This window comes from Lissotriton helveticus, chromosome 5_1, assembly GCF_964261635.1.
Source record: "Lissotriton helveticus chromosome 5_1, aLisHel1.1, whole genome shotgun sequence".
Classification (NCBI taxonomy): domain Eukaryota; kingdom Metazoa; phylum Chordata; class Amphibia; order Caudata; family Salamandridae; genus Lissotriton; species Lissotriton helveticus.
Window position 1 is genome coordinate 1,306,639,688 of NC_136065.1, and position 27,575 is coordinate 1,306,667,262.

Consider the following 27,575-nt stretch of genomic DNA (forward strand, 5'->3'; position numbering starts at 1 on the left):
CTGTCAGCTCCTGGAAGAAATCAGTGTTACAAAAATATTTTATTTTAGAATGGTAAAAAATTGTGGGGCATATTACCAACAACTAGCGATAATTTTTGTCTCTAACTTGTTTAGAGACAAAAATTATCGCCGCACATCGGCGATTTTTATCGCAGATAAACCTTGCTATTAGCAAGGTTTATCGCAAATGCGATAAAAAACGGCCGCAATGCATGAATATCGCTGAAAAGTCAGCGATATTCATGCATTATCGAGCAAGCGCTCTTAGCCATGTTATCCACCTCCCATTGGATAACATGGTGAAGAACTGCTCAGGGCAGGTGTTAGCTTTTGGAGATATTCGCGCTTAGCGCGAATATCTCCAAAAGTTGGTAATAGGAGATAGCGATGTTAGCGACTGTTTCCAGTCGCTAACATCTTGGCACGCCCACTTTGCATGTCATTAGTGATAAATATCACTGACATGCAAAGCGGGGCCCAAGATGGTCGCTATCTCCTATTAGCTGTCACTAACTGGTGTTAGCGACAGCTTGGTAATAGGGAGATAATTTTATCTCCGCTTTCTTGGCTTTTAAAGCCTAAAAAGCGGAGATAAACCCCTTGATAATATACCCCTGTATATTTAAAACAATGTTACAACTGTTTTATCTATAGATATATATTACAAAATACTTATAGGAAAATATAACCATTTTTTTCAAGTATCACAATATTTAAAAATTACAAATAATATTAAGAATGACATGTTTGCTAAAAAGTAATGTATAACATGCTTGAAAAAATGGATAAATACAAATAAAGAAATGTATGTTCAGTACAAATATATACATTATTTTTCATTAAATAAATTTTTTCGGGGAATAATATCTCAAAGAGTGGTTGTTTTCATTGAAAAATAATGTATGCTAAACATGTTATATATTAAAAGAGAACTTCAAAAAATGTATGTAGCATTCCAAGCTTTACCTCACTGAAGAAAGTGTTGGAGTATGCCGGGGGCAAATATATTATTCCCACTCCAAACCTTAAAGCAATTAGAGGAAATGCCATACTTTAAATTAAAAAATTAACTTATACCACAAATTTATATCATACATTACATTAAAAATATTACATTGCAAAAATACATTTTAACTATCCAAAAATAAACTAAAGAAAAATTTGAATAGCTAATAACACATTAAATAAATCACAATGATTTAATATAAATATAAAAGGAATAACTTATAACAAATGGAATTATTAAACATATTAAAAAATGGAGGCACAGCGGAGAGTTGAGTCTTCTCTCTTGATGTGGGTAAGCACAGTGAATATTGGAGGCAGCTCCACTTTGAATAACTAATGTTGGTATGCCCTAATCTTGCAGTTTTGTGTCAACTTTTGGACAGTTTTGGACTGTGAAGCAGTCACGGGCCAGGCTATATATGAGATTGACAGCTTATGAAGCGCACTATTATAGAGAATGCTATATTAGAAAGATCATGAATCCTTGGAGCCGTAAAATATTTAATTTTGGATGTTCACTCCTATATGGTGGTGATTATGTGAGTTTGTAGATTTTGGCTGTCAAAGAGTGGGGGCAAATTCATGCTTGTACGGAGACACAGTTGTGGTATCTTCCTTTTGCATAATGGGTGCTTGAAGACTAAGTGCCTTATAACGGCTACGCCGGTCCATGGGACCACTGTGTCGTGGTGGTGGTCCGACCACCACTACATTGCAGGACCACCCACAGCATTATAAGTATGGCGGTCAGACCACCACTCAACCGCTTCTATCACTGCAGATCAAGTCCAAAATATGCTGGCTGTGCGGCAGTGGCACAGCTGAGCATATTTTGAGTTGGCTCAATGCCACCCTTTTCATGGTGGTCACACCGCCATGAAAAGGGTGGCGGTGTGGCAACTGTAGGGCCCCCTTATGCCTCTGTGCACAGGGCTGCATGCATGGGGGCACATGTTGTGTCCCCCTGTAGCTATGCACCCCCAGTTGCTGCATGAGAAGGAATGCACGACATGGTCCATTCCTTCCCGTGCAGGAATATGCACTGGGGGCACCGTTGCTGTGCTGTTTAAGGCTCACAATGACCCTTTAAACAGCACCGCTGCGGGACTGCCACGCTGTCTTCCCACAGGACCACAACATTTCTTGTAATCTGGCGGGCGGGTTGTGGTGCATTTCGGCGTGCCTGGTGCAGAGCAGTGGCATGACGCCCACTTTAGGACAGTCATAACTCATAAAAAGGCCCCAATACTCACGGTTAGAATGATCAGAGTTCTATACAGATAAGTCTGGTAATTTGGTTGATTTGGTCTATTGTAAATTGTGATTGATTCCATCACATTCAAGGTGGAGAGTAATAATGAATATCAGATGTCGGTCATACAGAATCATCATGTAGCCCGGTGACTGAAGATTTCTTCCTTTTCCTACATGTGCAGATATGGTAGTCAGATGATTATGTCCTGAGGAGATCCCTTAACTTGATTAGGATTGAGATGTCGACAAACCCTCCTATTTGGTTGCCACACACAAGTAATAGGATGGGACTGTGATTTTGTACAACTACCTGGTCTATTAATGAATGGAATAATATATGCAACCAGTGGGCATTGCAGAGTGTATTATACTGTACATTTTGTAAACATATTCACTTTTGAGCACTGTGCCGTCTACACTGTATTCACTACTGTCACTCTTTTGTCTGCACATGACTTGGCATTCAACATTTTTTTACAGTATCTATGTTTGTTCAGTGCCTGTTAATTAATGTTCTAAATTAATTATGTCAAATATTGTGTAGATCCTTCAATAACCAACCATTCCCAGAAATATGCAAACCTCCTTTTGGGTGCACGTGGATTCATCTGCAAAATAGCAGTGATCCGATTCTGTGACACCTTCCTCACTCCTTTTGCGATCCGGTGTCCCAAATAGAGGACTTCTCTTTTGCAAAATTGGATTTTTGCGGGTGACACATTATATCCACTTATTGCCAAATGATTAAATAAGGCAATAGTGCCTTAAATGCAAGCCTCTTTAATACCGGATGTGACCAGCAAATCAACTATGTATTGCACCAGAACAGACTGATTTGGGATTTCCAATGATTCCCAATTTGTTTTATTTGGTTGAAAATCGGAGGACTCTCTGTATACCCTTGTGGAACTCGGCACCATGCCAAGACACAATTTCCGAACCGGAACGCAAACAGATATTGGCTATCCGAATGCAAAGGAATCAAGAAAAAGGCTTGACATAAGTCAATAACCGAAAACCATTCACCCTCACAAGGAATCTGATATAGAATCACAGCAGGATTTGGTACACTTGGACAATATGGGTATCAGAATTTTAATTATTTTTATAAATCCGGGACAATTCTATATTTCCCATTTGGTTTTCTAAATTCCCATGATAGGTGAATTACACTGACTTCCCAAAATCTCTCTCAAAATTCCTTGCTTAATCAGGGCTTCGATCAAAGGGTTCTGCCTGCAACGGTATGTGGACTGTGATTATACGCTGGAGTTCTAGGAAATTCTGCATTTGGCTTCACTGTGATTGGAATTGGAGATACTCCTTTCATCAAACCAATATATTTTCCTGTAAAGTCCCACACTCCTGGTGAGACTGTATCTCTCTTTTCAAGTGGTAAATTATTTTCAGTAAATAAGGGATATAATCCCTCTACTTCTGAATTTTGCTTGGCCATTTTAAACACCCCATCTTCATCCTTTAGATGGAATTCTATTCTCTTTGGAGTACAATAAATGAAACAATTCATTTTACACAAAAAGTCCCGCCCTAATAAATTCACTGGACTAGACTCACACACCACAAACATATGTAAATCTTCAAAAGACCCAATTTGTACTTGTGCTGGTCTGTCACTGGGGTCGATATCAATTGGCTGGATACTCCTACAACTTGAATTCATTCTCCTTAGAGGGGTAGTTTGGGAATTTCCACAGTTCTCATAGTGGAATGGGTAGCACCAGTATCTACAAGGAATGAAATAGGCGTTCCATGTACCTTGTCATCCACATAGGGACCATTCTGATCTACCTCTAAAGATGTGCCAGGCACACATTCTTCCTCCCCTCGCGGGCACCGTCATTGGAACATTTCCGAGTCACTGTCATCAGTCTGCAACAAATACTGTGATGCCACTTGTACATTCGAATTTACCTGATCATTGGTAGGAAAACCCATGTTAGCATTGTATCTATGTACCTGTCCACTCAATTGAGGCATAGGAGCTTGCAGGATATTCAGGTTTTTGACCTTTCAGTCTCTGCACTGATTGATTCGGCAATTCACTATTTACCTTGGGCTGTATAACTCCACTTGTAACAGTCTGTCCTTCTGCCTGATTAACTGTGTTAAACTTACACTCACGTTTCCAATGCCCAAACTTGCCTCAAATGTGACATGGATCAGTCTTTTTCAACGCCTCTATTTGTGACCCTTTTCCTCTTCCCTGATGCACAAAAGTCTGGAAAAGATTTCCTGCTACACTGCGCATTCCAATAGTTATCTGACCATTTCCCTGTAGCATATCTGAAAAATCAAAATCAAAACCCACACATCCTATCTTGGCTGCTCTCATTTGTGCTAACATCAATTTCTCTTTTAATTTCTCATGACGCGAATCAAAGTTATCTCTACAATATTTTGCATAACGAAGAATCTCATCACTGGGCTTACTTTGCCAACTGACTCATGTTTTTGTATCATGGCACTTATTTCAGGTCTTAAGCCATACACAAACCGATACACAAAATGTCCTGTGTCTTTTTCTGGCACATTCTCAATTCCGTTATATTGCTTGAATGCCTGGAAAAGCCTTTCGTAATATGCTTGCACTGACTTCTTTAATTCCTGTATAGTTCTGTCTATTTTTACCCAATCGGTTTCTTTTGGCGAAATCTTTCCTTTCAGATAAGTAATAACCTGATTATATTTTTTCAGAACTTCCATCCATGGCGCACCAGTTTTTGAATCTCTCACAGGCTCTATTTCTGACTAATCAATAGCAATTTTACATTCAGTTCACAAATCAGTTGGTACCACAATATCAAACAGAGTGTCCAAATCTTTCAACAAAACTTTGGGATCCTTTACAAATCTTTCCACTTTTACCATTTAGCAGGCTTCTCCCTCAATTTTGGAAAGTCTTTTGTAAAAGACAAAATATCCTGTCTATTCCAAGGGACATGAACATATCCTCCTCCTGGCACTTCTCTCATATGATATGCTGTTGCTTCTGCCTCTCCCTTCTCTTTTTCCATCATTGGCTATAGATGCAAAGCCATCACCACATCTTCTTTCTTTTTGGCCCATCTGCCTTTCCATCATTCTACTTCTCTCCATCTGTTTCAAGGTAGTTAAGAGGTCTTTAATCTGGAACCTCTTTCCTGATGGATTTAGACTTTCTAGATCTTTGTCATTAAAATCCAATCAATATGTTTTTTGTAAGGCCTTAGATTTCTCTACATCTACTCCATATTTTGAGCTACCTCAGCAAGTCTTTCATGAGTATTCCTGGCTTTTCGTGTTATGTCCTTGCACATGAATAATAATTCTTCATCACTATAATTCGCCAACCTTTCTGGACTAATTGTTTCCAATATAATTTCTTCCAAATCCACTTTTAGTCTGCTTAGGTCTATATTAGTATGAGCATCATTTTCCACTGATTTTTCCTCTGCCCAACATTATCCTTTGCATTAGCTATAGGAATAATTTCTCTAATCCAATCATCAAGCTCCTCTGGTGATGGCCCTATTGGCATATCTATCTCTTCTCTCTGAGACTTCCCCACTAGTTTCTCCTGTTTGTTGTGTTACGTGAGCATTTAATTTTTGATTTCCCATCTGTAAAACCTTTCCTGTTATTACCTGGGAACCTCTATTTGAGTGTTTCAAAACTTTTCTCTAAAATGTTAACAAATGATTTTACTTCCCCCTCTAGGGTGGAATTCACTCTTTCCCTCAAATACTAAGAAGTGTAAACAATTATTCAATGAGGACCTGGAATAAAATAATTGCTTCCTCAAACCAAATTTAAAAGCAAATACAAATGGCTTGAGACATGAAATATGACCAAAAGAAGGAGACAGAATCGATAAAGATAATTCATGGAAAATATTTATCTAATGCCTCGTATTGCATAGACAAGTCAAGAAGATACATTTCAAACAGATTTAATGACAAGGTATTATTACAAGTAGCTTCACAGCACGAAGCAGACCATTATTAAACAGCTGGAAAATCCCCTATGGTGAGAAACAGGATACATTTGAGGTTCAGTTATTAATCATACAAACCAAAGCAAAGTTGATCGCTTCAGGTTCGTCTTCAGTTAGATCTGGTCAAATCTGATCTGCAGCACCATATGCCACAGTCGGAGTCAGATAATCTCTCGGCCGAAAGGTTATGTCCCTGCACACTTTACCAGCCGGCAAAGTAGAGGATTTGAGGTCGCAGTTTGATATAGTTCAGTTCATCAATGTCAATTCTACCCAGAGTGGATGGAAAGATATTAGGGATCAAACGTCTGTGAGACAGCATGCCAGGCAAGAAAGAAAAGGATAGCCAACCCATGACTCCTCCGATGGGGCAATTATACCTCCAATGTTCCAGGTTTACACCCCTTAATGTATCAATTCCATCAGTCCATGTGTTCTCATTGGTCACTCACAGTGGGCTGTTGTGGGGTGATCAGTGAATCACACAATTCTGAGAGAATTATGTAATTCTTTTTGCAAATTTCATTAAGATTCATGAAGTTCAATTGTGTTCCCATTTCATAATTTCCACATAAGTAGGTGGAACTTTACTTTACTTTGGCTAGGAACCATCCGTTCCCAGGCACCTTTCCCTGGGTTTGCAACAATAATGTTAAATTTCTACCGAAATGCGTCTTAGCAAGAAGTGAGTCCTTAGTTAGCAGCTAAAGAAATGAAACTGTACAGAAAGTTCTCATAGGGCTTAGTTGACTGTCTCACATGATTTTACATTAACGCAGAGTAAGAGAAGCAGATGAGGCCTAACTTAAAATTAGCTGAATCACTACCGCTTAATTCCATTATAAATCACACATTTTCAAAAATGCTATTCAATTCTCTCCATTAATGCAGTTATAGTTTCTTTCAGGGACTCAATCGCAATATTAGGTACTACTAAAAAAAATTCTAAGCCTTATTTGTACATTATCTTTTTTGAATCATATGATTAACATGTCCCTCTCACTACATGAGTTATTAACTAGAAGTTACAGAAGCTCAGATTTATGCTACCTCATATCTCTGTAGTTTAATCCGTTCCGTGCTCGCGTTGGTCAACGGCTGACGCGAGCACTACCTCTCTGGTGCTGCGCACGACCATTGGCCGATGCAGCCTTGCCCACCCTTTAGAACGCCCACACCATGGCGGAATGTTCGCCGCGGTAAACGCGTTAAACAATTTTTGCATTTCAAGAACTTCATTATATGTATACATATTTTTCAGGTATGATGCACATTTGAATGTTATCATCACACAACTCTCTATGTTAACGATGTTTTATTTTCACACAACTCATAAATATGTTCATGCATAGTTCTCATAGTATCTCTTTATTTTGTTTACATTTTCGTATTATCATTTTAGAACACTTTGCATGCTTTTACAATGCAGTATGTATTCTCACATTTTCCGAATTAGCAGCTTAACATGTCTTCATCAAGAAATATTTGTCGTAATTAACTTTTACAGGTGAGAGTTGATAAAGGTAGACATCAAATAATATCCACACTCCATTACTGTGAACAAGGATGTCACAAAGTGAAATTTAAAAGAGAAAACACTATCTTGAGACTTGAAAATCTTATCTTACAAGATTTCGTGGTAGCAGCCGTATGAATAGAGAAAATTAAGTGAATCAAATTGCTTCTCAAACTTACAGCTGGACTCTTGAAAACCTTGGGTTTTTTGGAGCCATGCTTTGCGATTCATGTTGCCCTGGATGCCTGTTTCTGTTGCCTCTACTACTGGTCTTGGGAATCCAACAAGACTGTGTGCTTTCGGCCATGATTGTTTTTTTCTGAACTATAAAAAGCTCATGCAAGGATTTTCTTGTGACTCCATTCTCCCTATGGACTGAATATTGCTGAAATGGGAATCATTTTATAAGAAGTCAAAGACCGTACTTTCTGCCTGTTATGTGAACTGTACTTGGTTGTGAGTGTTGTGAGCTTACTTCCTTTAATACCATAACATTTCATTTGTTTATATACAGAATGTTAGAAGTGGGGTGAGTTCTTTAACACAGATTTTTATTATTCTTGAGGTAATTTACAAGTCGTATCTTTACGTCCGCAGTCGGGCCGGAATCTCAGGCTTCAGCTGTACTCTCCTCACCCGGGTCTTACTCTAAATGGAAGAATTACAAGAATGCTATGCTCCTGCCACCCAGTCGCCACCTCAAAGGCCATTGCTCTGCAAATCATCTGCCCTAGGTAGAAACAAAAACCACCGCTACCAGCTGAATCTGAGAAAATGTGTATTAACCACTCAACCTCTTCTCCCAAATTGACCAAAGAGACACCATTGAAACTTTCCAGAAAGGCTGTCAATATATACAGATCAGCCTGGAACCTCCCAACAGATGTACTCTATTATACAGTAGTTACAACCCTAACTGCGCCAACCCAGTAGGTCTACAAAATGTCCTGCTTGCACTCTACACATGATGGGTGAAATTGAGATGCCCCAGCGACACCTGCATCTTCTTCACCAGCACTTTCTTTGTTCTTAACATCTTGTTAAGCAACTCCAATATTTTTTTCTTCTTTTCATACTGCCACCTTCCCAGCACCAACACTGAGCCAGTCTCAATTCTTAGAAAAGTCAGAACTATTGCCAGGCCCAACCTTCTCCAAGGTGAAAGGGACACAAACATCCTCCATTAAGTAACAAAAAAACTTCAAATACTCCTAACTTCCGGTAAAACCAGACAGCCCTACAAATAGGAAATCATCCAGATAGTGAAGGACTGAATCCACACCAGTCACAAATGTAAACAACCACTACTTAAAAGAGCTGAAAGTCTCAAATGAAGTACAATATATTAAGCAACCCATAGGCAGCTCCTTATCCCAAAATATCTGTTCCTTAAACTGAGTGCCTAGCAATTCTAAATCCTCACAGTCAACCAGAAACAATGTAAAGGCTGACTCAATATAACTCTTAGGCTTCAAGGCTCCAGGGCCCACAAACCATACCAACTGTACTGCATCGTCGACTTTAAGGTGTTTCACTAAAGATAGCCCTTCTGCTTTAAAGTTGTTCACTGACACCCCTCTGACCTCTTCGGGCCAGGAAAAGTGCTGAATTAAAGAAAACTCACTCAGCTCTTACTTGGGAACCACCCACAGCAACTCCGAGAAGGGGCTCACCATTCTCCCTTCCTTGACCTCCTTCTTCATTTTGCTGCATACCAATTCCTTGTGTCAATTAACCAAATGCAAATTTTTTGCCCAGCTAATATCCCGGGGGCCTTCATAATTCAACCTAAAACCAAACAGAAAACCGCTTGCCAGTAAATCAGTCTCCTCTTCTTAGTCATAAGATTGTAGGCAGCATAGCAATCTACTCATCTTAGTTGGTGTAAGAGCCCTTTCCCAAATGTCCATGCATTCTGTCCTGCCTGACCTTGCAAAGTAGTCTTCTGTCCAGGCTTTGCACTTCCATCTGTCTCCCTTGTCCTCCTCCCAAAGCCAGGGTGCACTGTGTAAGAGGTTGATTTCTCCCACATATTGAGCAGTCATGCCTCAAACAGCAATGCTCTCTAGGGCCGAAGACTGTATTAAAAGACCAACACATCTCTGCCCATACCTCTTCTCCTCTTCCCGCAATGCCCAACCCTCCCTAGGTGGACTTCCTAGAAAGGCTTCTAGAACCCACTAGCCATGAAGACGGTAGGAGCTAGCCAGGAAGGGGCCATCACATTCAGCCACAAATCATTATCAAGTTCCCCCACTTACCTTATGCCCTAACCTTCTCATCATACCCAGTCCAAACCACCGAATTAAATCTGATCCCTCTGGAAAACATCCGTGAACAAGCCACTGGCTGCTTTGGAATCTTTTCACATTAAACATTTGTGTAGATCATAAAGGCTGCTATCCACTTCTCAATAGTTATATACACCCTAGGCCACCTTCACAGTCATACTCCTTTTGCTAAGAGACCTCTTTTCCTCTAACCTCCCTGTGTCGAAAATTGAACACCTCAATGTACTCCCCTCTCTAAATTCTCTCTTTTGTGTTGCTCATTAAATGAGCCCCATGGATTTTGTGATACCCGTGTAAGGTAATAGATCCATTACGTTGCCTGGTCAAGCACATATTTTCCTTTACACAACCTTGCGTGGTGAGTGTCCTTAACTCCCTCACCCCGGCACCGAACAAACTGATGCCTTAGCAGACTTACCACCTGGGATAACCCAAGATCCCACTGAAACATGTCCACCCTCTGGCGATGCCTTCCTGGCTAAAAACCCATCCTTCTCCAGCCCAGGGGGAGCACTCTTCTGCTGTCCTTCAAGACACCAAATCCTTCTTTGTTACCCTTCCTCTTTTCACAGGCTCTCTACTCACCCCCACCTTAGTGCCGCATTCCAGCATATCCCTGCGCTCCACTCACTGGGACCCTTACGGGAGTCCTCTACATCCAGGGCCTTGTCTGAGTCATTTCCAGCACACAAGGGGCGGGGGTCAGATATTTATACCTGCACCCACCCACTGGCTGTCCTTTTGGTTTCCCCACTGCAGCCCTGCCAAGAATCATGCAACAAGCGTTAGACTAATGCATTTTCATGTGGTGATCCGCATCACCGCACGAAAATGCAAAGTCACGCATTAATAGAGCCTCGTGAAGTTGCTGACAACAGCTTACGCAGGATATGGGAGCGCTGCTATTAGCACTCATCTGGCAGCTCAGCCTACAGTCTATTCTAGTCAGAAGTGTGCTGCTCCGCAGCGGCAGTCACGTGAGATGGCGTCACATGACTGCAACATTGTGTCCAGGAATTGCCATGGCGCGATCAGCGGGCGGCAGTTCATGCTTAATTTTCGTTTGACACAGCCTTACCGTTCCTTGCACTGTTGCCCGTGGGTCTGCTTTCTTCATGCAAATAGGTCCCTGCGACCAGACTGTTGCTGGAGACTCGTCATCGCTTGGCTCTCCCTCATTGACACTCAGGTCAGACTGTAATATTGGACTTTTAAAAATATTTAATTTTAGAGCGTTACCGAGCAGTGCTCCGCTCAGCTGATGCATCATGACGATGGTACTCACTTTACCGCTGGCTGGTGGTGAGCGTGGGCCACACGGAGCTGTAAAGTAGGTGTTTACCCCAGGAACCACAGGACACTTGTTGCAGGTGAACAAGTCTATTTATTCTAATTATCGGGAGAGCGCCCGGAAACACGTCCGAACTGTGTCCCATTCGCACGCTCAAATCCTCACAAAATGGCAGACACGCTCCACGTCAATACGCAGCCGTGTAACAACTGGAGCGCTACACTACATATCTCCCTCTTTTATATTTACAATTAAGGAAAACAATGTCTCACAGTCCATCAGCCCCCCGGCTGTTCACCTCCTCTCATTTCATAATCTCTGTACCTTGCTGGTCTTACCACTGTCCTCCCCGACCGGGTGCGTCTCACCGGGGTAAAAGATAGACTCTCCAGACTCTCTTCATATGAGGGTGTTCCCATTCTCCGGGCTGACAGGTGAGTGTCTCTCCTCAGAGTTTGGCTAGGGCTTCCCTAGAATTCCGTGTCTACTGGGTCGTCTGCTCCTTCCAACTCTTCTTCCTCTCCCCTCATCTTCGAGTTCCTTTCTCCTTCCTGTGACGGGACACTGTCCTCCGGTCGGTTCTGACTCCCTTGGGGTTGCGGTTCTTCTTCTCGGGCCCACTGCAATATCTAATTGCATTTTGACATCCAATCTTGGGACCATGTTTTTCCATCACTTAGCAGCGTCGCCCTGTCGTACACCTCCTTCGCTTGCAAGGGCTTACTGAATTTACTGTCCCCTTTTTTTTCAGTTGGGCCAATTTGACTCTGACCCATTCTCCTCTTTCCAAGTTCGTCTCCTTCACATTCCTCCTCTTGTTATAATGCTCAGTGTATATCCTCTGGGCCTTTTCCAAATTACGATGGACAACTGCAGGGGACCATTTGCTCATGATGGTGCATTCCCGCCATGCTAGGTTGTCTTTCGTGAAAGGGTCACGTCCTCTCAGGATTTGGAAGGGACTGCAGCCGGTGCATGTCGGGGTGATTCTGTATACCCACAGGGTACTCTTTACTTCTTTTTCCCAGTCCTTGCCCGCTCCTATTGCAGCTTGAATGGAACCCATTATGACTCGGTTGAACCTCTCGGCCAGTCCGTTGCCAGCCGGGTGATAGATGGATGTGTGTTTTATCTTGATGCCATTCCTTTCCATGTAGTTGTACCATCTCTCTGAGATGAATTGAGGTCCATTGTCACTCAATATGGAGCGGGGGATGCCTTCTCTAATGAAGGTAGCAGTGAGGAACTGTAGCACTCTCTCTGTGTCCATGTCTTTTTGGATGTCTATTTCTGGCCACTTAGAATACCTGTCTATGAGTACTACCACATATTTTTTTACTCCTTGTGTGTCTAGCACCGGACCCAGGATGTCAATGGACAACCCTTCCCACGGGTTTGCGGGGGTGTCAAATTTCCCCAGAGAAGGGCGCATCAAGGTTTGTGACTTGTCAGCCCCTTGGCACTGCGCACATTCCCGGACATATTTTTCGATCATGCTGTCCATCGCTGGCCACCAATACATCAACTTCACACTTGTTTTTGTCTTTACAATGCCTAGGTGCCCTTCATGCAATATGGCCATCAAGCACGGTGTCAGAGAAGAAGGGGGAACTACTTTTTCACCTCGGAATAAAAATATGCCTCGGTCTCCTATGGATAACTCCTCCCTCACTTCAAAGAACTTTCTCTGCTCAGTTTTCATGTGTTTCTTCCTGGGCCAGCCTTGGAGTATGAAGTGCTTCACCTTTCTCAATGTCTTGGTCTTCCTCATACGCTCTCTCCCACTCTTGCTCGCTTATGACTTTCTCATGGTCCTCCATGAATGCGACACTGTAGTATTTGTCTTCCACATATGGGGGAGCCTCCTCCATGGCGGAAGCTCGACTGAGATAGTCCGCCACTTTGTTCTTTGCTCCTGGAAAGAACTCCACATCGTACCTGTAATCCAACAGTTTCAAGGTCATTTTGGCAATGCGTGGGGTGGCATTCGCGTGCCCACTAGACGTGAGTACTTTGACTAGGGGTTTGTGGTCTGTCTTGAGTCTGAACCTGGTCCCCCAGATGAATTGCCGGAACTTTCCCATGGCCCATACAGCATCTAACATTTCCTTTTCTTTTACGCTGAATTTCTGTTCTGTGGGCGAAAGTGTCCTGGACGCAAAACTGACGGTGACCAACTCCCCATTTTTACTTTCCTGCATGAGGATGGCTCCCAGCCCTCTTTCACTAGCATCCGTAGTGAGTATGGATTCTTCTTGTTGATCGAATCTTTGTAGGGGGATGGCTTTGTTGATGTCTTCCTTGATTCTTTGGAACTCTCCTTGTGCCTCGTCCGTCCACTCATAAGTTGTTTTGTCTCGTAGGAGTTGATGCAAATGGTGAGTCTTGGTGGCGAAGTGCTGTACGAATTTACTGTAGTACTCTGCCATCGCGAGGAACAACCTCACTTCTTCCTTACTCTTCGGAGGTGGCACCTCGCAGATGGCTCCAACATTGGCGTGTTTGGGCCTGATGCCGTGATTACTAATCTCATGGCCTAGGGAGGTAACCGAGGGCATTCCAAATCGACACTACTCCCATTCCGCCGTGAGTCCACTAAGTTCCAGGATCTGCAACACTTCTGCCAGCTTCTTGTCTTGGTCTGCTTGATCCTTGCCCATCACCAAAATATCATCCTGGAAGTATTGTACTCTCTCTATGTTCTTGAATAGTCTGTGCATTAGTTTTTGGAATACCGCTGCTTCAGATGCCAGCCTGAACAGCATCCTGCGAAATTGATAACATCCGAATGGTGTTATGAACGATGTGAGTTTTCGGCTCGTATGGTGAAGGGTTATCTGATGGTAGGCTGAGGTGAGGTCGATGGTGGAAAACCACCTTATCCCCTTGGTCTTTGCCAGCATCTCGTCTATCCTGGGCAGAGGAATTTTTCCACTATTATGTTCTTGTTTAGTTCCCTCAAGTCCACACATAAGCGGACTTTACCATTGGGCTTCCTCACCACCACAAGGGGTGCCAGCCATTCGCACAGCTTATCGGTTCAATGATGCCATTATCTTCCAGCCTCTGCAATTCATGTTGCACTACTTCTCTGATGGCCAGCGGTATGTTTCTCACCTTGTGGGATACCGGATTTGCGTCATCCTTGAGGTGAATCTTGTGTGTAAATTTCATCAGCTTCCCAACCTTACCCCCGAACACTGTGGGGAATTCTTCCTTCAATCTAGTGACGTCAGGTTGGCGTTCCGAGCCGGTCATCAAAACTTGTGTGGCACCTCCCGGGTCCAGCTGTATGCCCAGGTCACCTTGATCCATCCATCCGAGCACAGAGGGGCCCTTTTCAGCAACATACAGCTTACACTCCGCACTGCGATCATTAAATTCGAATTTCAAGATCTGAAATCCTACCATGGGGATGGGCTCACTCGTGTAGGTGACCGGCCGAATGTCCGGAGGCTCTAGCTGTGGTCCCAGGCTACGTTTCAAGCGTTCGTCCCACACTGTTCTTTGTATTATAGTGTACGGGGACCCTGAGTCTGCCACCATCTTGATCGGTATCCCCCCTACCACCAGGTCACATTGCGGTGTCTTTGAGCGGTTGCAGTCAATGCCCAGGATGTGCTCTTCTACGCACAGTACGCTGTCCTCCTCATCCTCTTCTTCATTTCCTTCTGCACCTGAGTCCTGGGCTATGTACTTGACTATCGATCTCTTCTTTTTGCGGCGACATACCTTCTCGAAATGTCCCACAATTCCGCAGAACATGCATTTGGCGCTGAAGGCTGGACAGCGTTTGAGGTATGCTGCATGGGATGAGCTGCCGCATCGGTAGCACTCTTTCTTGTTCTCTTTGGCTTGACTTCTTCCCTGTTCTGCCCGGGGTGTCCATTTGGTTTGCGTCTTCCCTTTTGCAGCAGCTGCCTTGCTCCTCTCTGGTGGTTCCGTGTCGATGATCCTGTTGACCATAGGCCTGGTTGCCGCGTCTCTCTTTGCCACATCCGCACACCTCTTGGATAGTTCCGCTTTCTTTACCATGGCGATGACTTCCTTCAGGGTGGCATCTCCATTCACCCACAACTTGTCTTGGATGGTCGTATGCATGGCATGCATGACTATTTGGTCTTTGATGAACTCATCATGCAAGGTGCCGAATTTACACGTGCTTGCTAATTTCTTGAGGGCTGCGACATACTCATCGATGGACTCTCCCACCACCTGTTTCCTTTGTTGGAAATTGTATCTGTCTATGGATGTGCACACCGCTGGTCTGTAATGATTGTTTAAATCCTCTATCGCATGTCAGCACACGTCGTCATCTGCTTCTTGTCGTGGTGCTGGGACTAGATTCTGGAATACTCTTATGCCTTCTGGGCCTAGGTTATGGAGTAATATTCTCCTCCTTCTCTTGCTTGGAAACACTTCCCCGCTCTCATCTTCTAAGGCCTCTAGGTAATTCATAAAGTATTCCCTCCGGTCCTCCCATTTCATCATGGGGTCCCCCGGCTTGGGGAGGAACGGGACAGGTGTCGTGAGCGATGAAGGCTGGGCACACATTTCCACCCACCTTTCTGGTTGCGCCTCCTCTCCCCTGGGGCTGCCTGGTGCACCCGACCAGCTCGGGTGTGCGCGGTCTTGCTGAGGGCTGGACGCGCTCCTTCGCTTTGCAGCGTGTGCTCCACCAGGTCCCCCGATACGTGGGCTGTGTTTTTTTTGGGCCTGTAGCCATAGTGCTCACCCCCCTCTTCTTTCCCTCTGCGCACAAGCCCTGGTACTCACTGTGGGCAGTTCCCGCTTCTTTTCTCACCCGCAGTCAGCAGGTTTATCGTGGTTGTGATAGTTGTGGGGGCTCCTGTCCTTGTCCCTGTTCTGGCGGTATCTGACCTGCCGTTTGCAGCTGTAAGCGGGCGTGGGTTTGTACTCCAGGCTGGAGCGCTGTCCTCTGCCGCGCTCTCCCTGTATTCTTCACCTGTGTTGCCTCTCTCTTGGCCTCTGTCCCTGCGGGGTGTTAGGCTTGGTCCTCGGTGACTGGCGTGTCTAGTTTTATATTATATATATTTTTTTTTTTGCTGCTGAGTCCCGGCCTCGTCGCCACTGTAAAGTAGGTGTTTACCCCAGGAACCACAGTACACTTGTTGCAGGTGAACAGGTCTATTTATTCTAATTCTCGGGAGAGCGCCGGGAAACACATCCAAACTGTGTCCCAGCCGCGCGCTCAAATCCTCACAAAATGGCGGACACGCTCCACGTCATTACGCAGCCGCGTAACAACTGGAGCGTTACACTACAAGAGCAGGCTGAGAATATAGCCTGCCCTTCCTCTGAGTTGTTTATTTAATCGAAGGCCCAGGCCGCCGAGGCTCCGTGGTATTAGGCTTCGCATATCAGCAGTGGGAGGGGCACCGGGGCACGGGGCTGAGGGGATTACTCAAGGGGTTCGAGACACGAGACTGGAGACAATTGCTGCTTCATGTTGTGTCGAGAAAGAAACTCCTCTGATTGCTCTCTGAGCTGCGCTTAAGTTTAGGTGCATTGAAAGGACAAGCACCTAATAAAAGTTCAGTTGCAGCAACTCGAACCAACATTGTGATTAATCACTCACTTCTATACAGTCCTTAGCTCTCTTTTCTGCTCAGCTGACACAGTAAGACTGGCTGCCGGAGACTCGTCGCGGCCGTGGCACACATTTACTTAGTGCTCATTTATTCTCAATATATTTAATGTAAAGCTGAGCATGCATCAGCATGAGCCTGTCGCTCACTGCTTCTGTCCTCGGGCTACACTGAAATGGTGCCTCTGCAGGCTGGGCAGCAAGGTCAGCTACAGTGGCTCTAGATAAATGATTTATGCGTGATACGATGACTTTTGGGAGCAAAACTAAAGTACTGCTAAAATATGTTAGCACCCTTCCATTTTTGCTGCTTTACAACACTGTGTAGAGCTTCTTAGTATTTCCTGTTGCTCAAATGGATCTAATTAGAGATATTTATATATTTACCTCGGCTTCATTTCTTGATTTGGCACGCGACAAAGTGTCACTCATAGTTGTTGAAATGTCACTCATAATTACACTGAAATTATGAAATTGTCACACATAGCAATCTGAAACCTTGGCAGCTATGCCATCAGACACGCAGTTGGCTATGTGGTGAGTTCAGGCTTTTAGGGCCTGTTGTCCCTGCTAGTGCATATCCCCCCCTTTGGGGCCAGTGACCAGCCTCCATCCTGGCGGTGTGATAGTGTGGTTCGAGAGCAGGTGGAGCAAATGAGTAATGGGGCAGGTGGCTCGCGTACATGTGTAGGAGAGTAGGGTCTGCTTTCCTATGGTCACCCCATGTTTTTGCTTTTTGCTTCACTGGTTTTCGACTTAGATGTGGCTGTGGGCCTGCTAATCAGACCCACAGCCCTGCTATTCTCTCTCTAAATTCACACCATGCACTTTAGGTACATCACCAATTGGGATTTGGGTCACTCTTGTGAGCCCCTGTACAGTGTACTATAGGTACCCCGGGCATAGGTGCACCCAAGGCCTACCAGGGGCTGCAGCATATCTTTTGCCACCCCTGGCTGGCCATCCAAACTGACACAACTGGCTGATCACTCAGCTGGGGCAAGGTCGTGTAATCACCCCTTGCTTAGATATAGTATACCTATATCTAACCTTATATCTAGACACATATACACCTATAAGTCACTCCTATGGCAGGCCTTAACAATCCTAGAGGCAGAGTGCTTGGTTTTATGTGAGATGAGGCTCTAGCATGAGCTGAGCCTGTCTGCAGCTTTCGGAACAATGTCCTTATAGCTGTTCTAGGATATTGCCATACCATATACTCTTAAGTGCATTATGAACCTCGCGGTTAAATGCTAACTTTGGTTTGGCTCTATCAAAACATGTTGTGGAAGGTGTCATACGCTTTGGAATACTACCCCCTCGCCAGTTCTGGCGACGGGGGTAGCATTCCACCCTTCTATAGGGAGAAGACATGTTACTTCCACTAATCCCGGTTAAAGTTAACCAGAGCCTCAGCATCACAAAATGGATGCTGCTGCCACAGACACAAGTCTGACCTCCTGCTGCTGGGAGTCCTTCCAGCGAGGGAGGCTTGGACAATAGGTTTCCTGTCTTGGGAGGTGCTAGCACCAACCCAGACATGTTATAGTGTATTGGGGCAGGGAGGGCTGAATGAAATGAGACACTGCCTGGGCCACACAAGGTGTCCCATGCATAGTCCAGTTCAAACCGGTGCTGGGGCACTCCAGCCCCAGCTCTGGCTCAAAACTGGACAAAGGGAAAGGGGAAGGGGTGTACCTAGCAGGTAATCCAGCCCCTAAATTTGGTATATAGGCAGGAGCTAAGTCTCAAGACTTTAGATTTATCCTGATTGAAACTCTGATACGAAACTCTGGACCTTCGACATCCTACTCGACGTAGAAGACTGAAGAATCTCCTTTGTGGTCAAGGAGTGACCACCCTGCACAAACAGGCACCATCAAGCGATCAACGGTTTGCTTTGTCGACGGTCCTGCCGAAGCCCAAGCACAGAGCCTGACAAGACTCAGACTTCCAGACTTTCTTCAGACCGATCCACAGCCATCTTGAAAAGCCAGTGAATTGCTTTCCATACAACTTCTGAGGCACCCTCGAAGTTGTGCATTGGGGATTAAGAAGCCCCAGCCCCGAGCACCAACTACACCAAAGATCAGCCCTCCACACTCCACGAGTTCTGCGTGGGGCCCTTCTGCATTTTCCTGCTCGACGCGTCTGTCCGGTCACTTGTCCTTTGGCTAGTGGCCTCTGTGACGATGAAACCTTTGATTTACAATGCTGGTCTGGTTGCTCCAAACTGGCCCTTGCTTCCCTGAAAAGGAGCAGCCCATAAGACCTTGTTGGTCTGATTAAGAAGCCATCTTCTTTTTCTGCATGGGGTGCCTTTGCCAAGGCTTGTTGACTCCAATCCGGAAACCGACACCGCCAACAGCGAGATCCTTTGTGGGACAGTCCGTGCCCAGCTTCTGGTCATCGTCGACACCTCCTGGTCTACGTGGCTGCAGAGACAAGCTTCACGACATCACCTGATTGCTTCGCGAAATCGCCTGGTTCCTTTCTGGTTCCATCCTGGTCACTGGCTAGTGACCCTGACTCTGTCCCCTCTGCTTTCAAGTACTCTTCATCCTCGATCCGCCCTTGGATCCACCCAGACACATCTCTCCTGGTCGCCTGCAGCATCTTTCTCCAAGGCTCCACAGGAATCAGCGACGAAACCCGACACACTTTCACACCTATGCACCTGCTTCCTGTGGGTGAGGTAACGCGAGTATTTTGGTACTCCTGTGGGTATTGACTATCCTAGTGTTCTAGTTTCAAGTAGCTTTTCACTAGTCCATCCGGACGTGTCCTAAAAGAACTAGTTTCCAATTCTTTCGTGCCCATTCTAACTCTACGGTAACTTGCGTGCGTGTAAAGACACTGCACGCGCATTCCGTGGGCCTCCTGCTCTCTATCCATTGGTAGTACAGTGTAGCCCCAGCGATTCTCCAGGCCCTAGGCCTTTCCTTTGTCTGTGACGTGGTTCTTATACCACTATTTTAGTATATGGTTCGAAGTGCCCCTAGGGCATTACTGTACTTTGTGCAACTAATTGTATTTTAATTAAGTATCTTGTATTGTGCTGGTGCCTCTGACCTCTTAAAGAGTTCAGAGGATTGTGTTAGAAATAAATACATATATATTTTGATATACAACCTGTATGGTGTCCTTTCACTTGGTATTAAAGGGTTTGCATATGGTAAAACAGCTGGCTTCACATGCCCGCTTGAGTTTAGCCTAAGACTGCTTTGTCCATGCTACCACTAGGATAGCTGGTCTATAAGGTTGACTTTACAACCATCACCATAAGGGTTGTTTGGACTGGTGCAAGGTGCTCACTAGAATAGTGAACATCATATACCAGGCCAAATTGTCACAACATGCGGTTGCAGTAATGTTCACAAAATGCAGACTGGGTGCGTTTTTTTCTTGCTGCCTGGATGTAGTCTATAAGCACATACAATCTGCCTGCTTCTCGGTAGGAGCAGGACACAAGTTTGCACATCCCTCTGGGTCTCTTAGCTGTGCTTTACTGCCGATGGCTATCGCATGCTTACATAGTGTGTGTGGGGGCTTAACTCAGGTGCTGGACAAGAAGCACACAGGCAGGTTTCGGCATGCGCTTTGTGTTTCAACGCAGGCTATTTTGTGCATTTTGTTTCTTCCATTTTCTGCCTAGAGACCCGACTCAGTTATTTCCATGCTTAAATTATCCTGTGTGAATGAAGGTCATCGCTCTCCCTTGTGCTTCAGTCCTGCCAAGTATCAAGCATCAGGTGGGACGCTAACGCATTTCAGTGTGGTGCTCCAAATCACCGCACTGAAATGCATTGTCACACATATGATGCATTCTCTAAAGTGTCTAAGCTGAGGCGCTGCCTAACTGGCGTGTGGCAGATGGCAATGGCATCACGACCGTGGCCTGTGCGCCTGCTCTTGCAGGCTTGGTATGCTCGCCACTGAGCTATGGGCTGCTGGTAGGTTGATGCCTGCAGTGATACAATGTATCGGTCTTAGGAGATTCGTGTGGCGCTGCTCCTGCTCTGAGTCAGACAGCCTGCCGCCTGACATCACGGGGTAGTGCCCTAGAGCCCGGCCCATTAGTTTGTATCTGGCATGGTGCCGCAGTGGACATCATCACGTCCTGGAGCGGCCGGCTATTGGTTTCCGGCTGCAACCATGGCCTTTGCCCACAGCACTGCCTACTGCTTGCACCGGCCCTGGCGGGCAGCCCTTCTGACGGCCACAGGACAGGTCGAGTTTTCTCTGGTGAGTTTATCTGCAGTCTCATTTCCCGAGGCCTCACTTAAGGTTTTGTGATTGTGTGTTTTTTTCCTGCCTGGCCCCATTTGCAGATAATGACCTCCGGAGACCGGCCCCAGTCTTTCACTGCAAACGAGTTTAAAACGTTACGTGCTGGAACATCGATACGCCAAATATCAATTAAACTGTTTAAAGGTGATTTGATTCCAGGCAAGTTTCTAGGAGTGCGTCATTGTTGGGGCTTTTTTGGGGATGTGCCTGCAGCCCTCATCGGCCAGAGCCTGCTTCCCGGGCCTACTCGGCACGCGCAGGTGGAAGGCTGATTAGGACAGGTTTTCATCTTTTGTGCTTTAGGCAAATCCTCTGCTGTGTAGTTTTACGTTTTTTTCTTAATTGCCCAGTGATTCAGTCAGTGGAGAGCAGGCCCACTGTAATAAAACAGCCTTGTGTTTCACTGCAGAAAGTGGCGCCTGGGAGCTTACTGCAGTCTGCACCTGCCAATCACACGGCCTGAGAAAGGGGCGCAAAAGGGTGGCATGGATATACCTGCTATAATGCCATCACAGTGGGGTGGGCGGCATTAACAGAGTGGTTGGTGCCCTTCTATTTACGGTGCTTTTCAGAAGTTGAAAGATCTTCTTGGAGTTTCTTTTGCTCAAATGGGTGTAATTTATGGTATTTATGTTTCCTTCGTTTTCATTGCTTGATTTCGTTGCTTGATCTTGCAAGTAAGAAAGTGTCACTCGTAGTCGTTGAAATGTCACTCATAATTTCACTTAAATTATGAAAATGTCACACATAGCAATCTAAAACCTTGGCAGCCATTGTTCTTGCGATGGGTTGTGGGATCCCCCACTCCAGTTCACGGGTTGGCGGGGTGGTACCAGTGTGGTAGAGGGAAGGTTGCTTAGTTTGGAGTTGTTTTGTCTGATGGGCGATTGAGCACCACGTTTGGTGGTATCATTCATTGATAGTTTCGGCAGGTGGTGCCGTGGTTTTTATAATTTGGTTTCTGCAAGGAGGACAGTTGCATGGCAACGGATTGGAGCAGCCGCCTTTGCGATTGGTTTGAGTGTGGTGTGGTGGGAATGACCTGCAAGCACACTCTTCGGGCCCTGTGTATGCCCCTCTAGTGGGTGTGATTTTTAGAAGGACCCAGTTGTACGGTTGCGTTCACAAGCACAGTGTCCGGGCAGACCACAGTCTATGCTATTTTCAGGGTGCACTCAAGTTTCCTGGAAGTGGTGCATATTTTGGCCTTTTGGGAACGGTTGTTGATGGTTCCTTATGTCACGTAACCCAAGTAACGAAATGTTTGTAAATAATTCACGGATTGTTTTAAAGCTCCAGGGGCCTCATTTATTAGAAGTGACGCATCGCTGTGTGAAAGCAGCGATGCGTCACTTCTCAGTGCGCCATCCTTGCGACATGATGGTTGCGTCATATTTACTGTATGATGCATCATGTCGCAAGGAGTTACAGATACGACGTATCTGCAGGTGCAAAAGTGACACATTGCTGGAGTGTGTCACAAAAGTGATGCAACTCCAGCAATGTGTCCTTTCACATGGGGCAAGCCCCATGTGAAAGGGCCTGTGTCAGTCAGTGCGTTTTTGACGCATTTGCACCCAAGAAGTGACGCATTAAATCTCGTAGATTTCACTGCATCACTTCTACGAGGCTTACTTACATGGGAACGACCCCCCTGCACACATTATACCTGACGCAGGTATAATGTAGCACAAGGAATTACAAAGTGACGTATCTGCTTAGATGCATCACTTTGAAAAATAGGGTGCACCAGGAGGCATGTTTTACACCACCGATACGCCATAAAAAGTGACGCAACTGAAGCGCAAAACTGTCGTAAGGCCTCATAAATAAGGCCCAATATGTCGAATTGCCGTAAGGGAAGTTATTTCATGTTCATATTTTCCCCTATAAGTCATAACGTGTTTAGGCCACAAGATGGCAATGCTCTACTGTTCCTCAACCTCTCCGAATTTTACTAGGTTTTTCAACTCACAAATCACTCACTCTGGCCATGCTGTGGAAAATGAAATTTTGCCTGACCAAGATGTCCCCTACGTGTACCCTATGTTACATGTCATGTGCATGTCACCCATGCATTTCCTTGTAGTGGCCTGAATCACTAGGCCTCTGCATTCATGTCCTGCATTAAGGTGCCTGTCATCAAGTTTCCCAAAAGTTAAGCTAACATGAAGGCCCATGTATTTTACATTGTGCACTTTTAAATAAATATCGTACTGAACCCTTTTTGTGGTTCAGATTGAACCACCAGTCCCTGAATTAATGTTTTCATGACTCCTGACACACTGAAAGCCGCAAGAAGCCCAGTAAGGCCTGCCAAGACAGTATTATGAATAACAGTTATCTGTTTGCTTTACAGAATCACATTTCAGTCTGGTGAAGAAGGTACACAGAACCCATCTGCATAGATAGGGCCCAGCCATTCTGTCTCTGTTTAAGTGGATTACAGTGCTTGCATCCATAGAAACCTCATGCAATGAACGAATAAATATGCCCTCTCTGTCTTTTAGTGATGAACAACTATTGCTTCACATAATACATCCCCTGACTCTAGATATCAGTTGTACTAGATGTGCTGGTCGCCTTGACACAAGAGATCTCTCTACTAGGTTGAAAGTCAGCTTCCTCCCAGTTACACGTCAATTGCACGTCATGCTCAGGTTGCACAATTAGGGCATAGTTCCAGCTAGCTATCCAAACTCCTCCTCTGTGTACCACCCACCTATGACACCTACCTATCACCTACCTATGACTCATAAAGTGTACACCCTCATGCACGCCTACATGCTCTTATCTCATTTTCTTTCTCTGCTCTGCCTCGAGCGTTCCTTCCTACGTCCTATGTACAAGATAAAATGTATATAACCCATGTTCAGTAAATAATTGTTAGAAGACCCTTCCTCAACCTCTGTGGTGATGGAACTGATTCTCCCTTTGACTTGGAATAAAGCCCATTTTAACTTGGACACCACGGATCCTGTCTCTCATTTGATGCATGATACTTTGTTAATGCCTAGAAATTCTGCCAGGGTAATATTTTATTTACCACATTAATTTGGCGCCCGAACAGGGACATATCCCTTTCCCCACTCGCCGGAGTTGTAGGTCTAGTCTTTGCCCCCTTCTACAGCCGTGACGGACTTCAAAGTGCGCACGCCATCGGGATTTCCCGCTACTCCCTCAGGCCCAGGAGGAGGACGGACTGCGACCAGGCATCCATACGAGGCGGTGAGGAACGCGGATCGTCTCAACCAGAGCCCAGCCCGTGAGAGAGCAAGGTCCGAGGTCTCCAGATGTCCACCTGTTCCAAGGCGCAAGCGTAGTCAAGTCAAGTTTCCGAGGCCTTCAAGTTTCAAGTTCTGCTTCCCGGTGAGTACCACTATGGGGAATGCATCAAGTTTCAAGACGGGTCCACTGTAAAAGGTGGAAACGGTCAAGACGGGTCCACGGTTAAACGTGGGCCCGGTCAAGACGTGTCTCAATTTTTTGGGACCGGTATGGTTGTACTGTATTTTCAGTGCACAAAACTGTTTTTCAAGTACATGTTTAACTCTCTGTAATGGTATCTGTTTTAGTGTTTCAATGTTATGTTGTTTTAGTGTGAATGATTGTTGATTGTTACAGTCTATTTTTTGTGTATTGTTCTCAAAATTACGTCAGATAGGGACCAGAAAAGGTATGCTAGGAGAATGAGTTAATATCCCGCCTAGAGACACACCTGGTCATTATCAGCCTGATTCATGAAGCTAAATTGCGCCCGCAATGGCTGCGAAAATGCAATTGCGGGTGCAAAACACGGAATCGGCATTCAAGTACAAAATAGCGATTTCGCAAACACAGAGTAGCGAATAAAATAGCGATTACGCTATAATAGTCGCAGAGTCCCGGTAGTCGCGCATTAGCGATACGGAAATAGCGACCAACCACGGAATCTGCGAAATGAATAGCGAAACGCTATTTATTCTCAATCGGCATTCATGAAAAATATACAATTGCGGAAAACCCCAAAATCGCAGTTTTGCGTGGCGCAAATTAAGGACAACTCAAAGCAGGTGGTAACCATAAAAGCCATGATTAAGTAAAATTTGAAAAACAGTTGGCCAATCACCAACAGGTCCAGGCCTGACCAATCACACATAAGGACATTCAGCAGCAGCATTAGGCGTTCCACAATGCCAGGAATGTACATGGTGGTGAGGCGGCGAAGGCTACAGCGAGCAGCACGGAGGAGACGCATGAGGCAGGAAAGGATTTACCGGCAGCGGGTCACCTTGCTGGGCCAAACCAGAGAACAGATTTATGCCAAATACAGGCTGAATGGGGAAATGATCACCTGGCTGATACAAGAACTTGACCCCCTCATGCAGCACCCAACAAGGCGAAACAATTCTGTGCCTACACATGTGCAGGTATTGTGCAGCTTGCACCTCCTGGCCTCCGGCAGTTTCCAGGGCATAGTAGCGGCTGCTGGGGGGATATCCCAGCCCACCATGTCACGCTGCCTCCACACTTTCGTTGACGCCATGCTCACCCAGCTCCACCGCCACATCACATTTCCCACGAGCCAACAGGAATTGGACCTGACAAAACTACAATTTTACAATGTAGCCCATTTTCCCCATGTCCTCGGCTGCATCGACTGTACCCACGTCGCCATCTGCCCACCAGCTGCCACGGAGTATATGTACCGCAACCGGAAGTCCTACCACTCCCTCAACATACAGATGGTCTGCAATGCCAAGACCATCATCACTGACATTGTCGCACAGTACCCAGGGAGTACCCATGATTCCTTTATCTTCAGGCACAGTGGACTCCACACACGACTGCTCAGAGGAGAGTTTGGGGAAGGACACCTACTTGGTAAGTACACTTTGTCGACAATGTCACATTGCAATGAAGTCACTGCGCTGCACAGGCAATCAACATCTGCTCCTCTCATTCAGGTGACAGTGGCTACGCCCTACGGGAATACCTCCTGACCCCTTACCTCAACCCTGCCACACCTCAGCAACGGCGCTACAATGTTGCGCACATCCGGACAAGGAACTGTATAGAAAGGACATTTGGCCTGCTCAAGAGCAGGTTCCGTATACTGCACAAGACAGGTGGGGCCATGTATTACAGTCCTGCTGCGTGCTGCCGCATTGTGGCTGTCTGTGCAATGCTCCATAACATTGCAACCAAGCGCCGGATACCTGTTGACATCTCAGGCAGTGAATCTGAAGGGGACGACCGGCCACCAGCACATGTGCACCATGCACGCGGGGAGAACCCAGCTGAAGGCCACAGACGTCGCAACCACATCACACTGAACAATTTCTAGCCCACCCTCTTCCCCCACCCCACATATCACAATTGCATGCAAAATGTAATGATTACACAAGGCTAATGTGTGCAGCAAAATAAATATATTTGTTTCATTCACAAGAAAAAGGTAATCAGTCCAACTATTTACAAATAACAGTATTGCTTCATACTGCAGTGTGCATGTACATGGCAGGCTTAGCGTCAGCCTGTGCCAGTGTTATGCAGACAGTGTCAATGGCGCCTCCTGCGCGTAATGCCCAAGCGCCTCTGAGGCTCTTCCTCTTCCTGGGCACCTGTACCAGGCGTTGCCCTGGTGCTGCGCCTAGGTGGCGGGACCAGTGTGGCCGATTGGCTGCTCACGCTGGAGGCACCCTCACTGGCATCGTCGCCCCCTACAGTGGCCGGTAGCGCAGGTGTGTGTAGTGCCGTTACCGCGGTGGTTAGGTGCTCCAGTACCCTGGTGATGTCCTCACAGCACTGCACTAGTTGGTGCTGCTGTGTGAGAGAGCGCCGCGACAACTGGGTGGTGGCATTTGCTGCCACATAATTCGACCTGCTATAGGCGGACAGCCGGCTCATCAGCTGGTGGTGGCGCCGGCTCGCTACACTGCGGTGCTTGATGAGCGCAGCAGTGTTCTCCTCCATGGCTGCAGTCATGCGGCCCATGGCCGCCGTCATGCGGTCCATGCGGTCTCCAACTCCCGCCACATTGCGCCCAATTTTGTGCAGCTGGAGCTGGATGGCACCTTGCTGCTGTGACTGGCGCTGGTGGATCCGGAGCATGCGTCTCTCTACGCTCATGCAGGCATAGCGATGTCCATTGCCCCTCCTGCTGATTGCCCGCTGTGTTGCCGCTGTCGCAGGCCCCGATCTCTTGGCACCAGCTGCAGGTGGTGTTGCAGCAGGCGTTGCTGGTGCGGCAGGGACTGGGGGCACATTAGTGGGGTGCCTGGCTCTGGCTGCGGGTGGGACGGCAGATCCAGATGCAGCAACGGTGGGGGGGCCTGGCC